This window comes from Andrena cerasifolii, chromosome 9, assembly GCF_050908995.1.
Source record: "Andrena cerasifolii isolate SP2316 chromosome 9, iyAndCera1_principal, whole genome shotgun sequence".
NCBI classification, from domain to species: Eukaryota; Metazoa; Arthropoda; class Insecta; order Hymenoptera; family Andrenidae; genus Andrena; species Andrena cerasifolii.
In genome coordinates, this window is record NC_135126.1 from 15,329,721 (window position 1) to 15,330,749 (window position 1,029).

A 1,029-nucleotide genomic window follows, 5' to 3' on the forward strand; every position below is an offset into this window, starting at 1 on the left:
AATAAAGGAACAGCTGCGGCCAAGTTACTCAACCTGAAACGGGGTTACGTGGTTGGTTTGGACGAGCGCGAAATCGTGATCGTTGCCGCGCGACAGTCTGGGTTCACCTAATTTTCTTATAGACCTAGCTCGCCGACCATAGGCGTTCTAATATCGTTTCCACGCGATTTCGCTGCGAAAGAATATAGCAGGCTAACGAGAGATGAAAGGGTGGCTAGTAAAGCGCACGGTTAAGATGCCGCGAAATGGTAACTCTGCTTTCTCTTCTCGAAGGAAAGGTAAGCCTGGGTCCCCGCTCGCGTTCCTCCACTCCGAGCGGAGGAAGCTCGTCAAACGATCCGGGGGCCCCGATCGCTTTGTCGCCATTCACGCGCGTGATAGCGGTTTCGGGGACCGTTCGGCCTTGGGAACGCGCGACCACGAGCTCGCCGCTCAAGTTCGTTGGACGAGCGAGAAGGAGCACCGGTATGGGGCTTCTTTATTTTTAGCCGATTCACCGACATTCCCTGGCTCCTCGGGATACTCGAGGAGTTTCCAAGCGGATCGCCAGCCGTTGGCTTCGCCTCCAGTCCCTCGTTTCCTTCCGGCTCGAGCTGCGCGCCGAATTCCTCCGGAGCTTGTCGGGATTCCTCGCGGGGATTCGAGCGACATACACCACTGATATCCTCGCTGAAACGTCTCTGCGATGACTGGCCTCCTAGAATACCTATCAATTAAACTGGAGTGCACCTCGTCGCAGGCTCGAAGACTCGGTGTAAGTGACATTCTCGGAAGGAGACGCACGGTACGCGAGAACGCGATCGATCAGGATATCCCGTCCACGGAGAATCCCCGGGACACGCGACACGCTCCGAGCGGACACGCTCGGGCCGCGCGCGGTTCATGAACGCGTGGGCACGGCTCGCTCGAAGGAACTCGGCCCGCGAAATTGGCTTAGTCATCGGCGTATTACGGAATATTACGGGGCATTAGCGGGAACGAGCGGCAACTCACCGCTTTCGACGAGGACGAATAACACGAGGGGCGAGC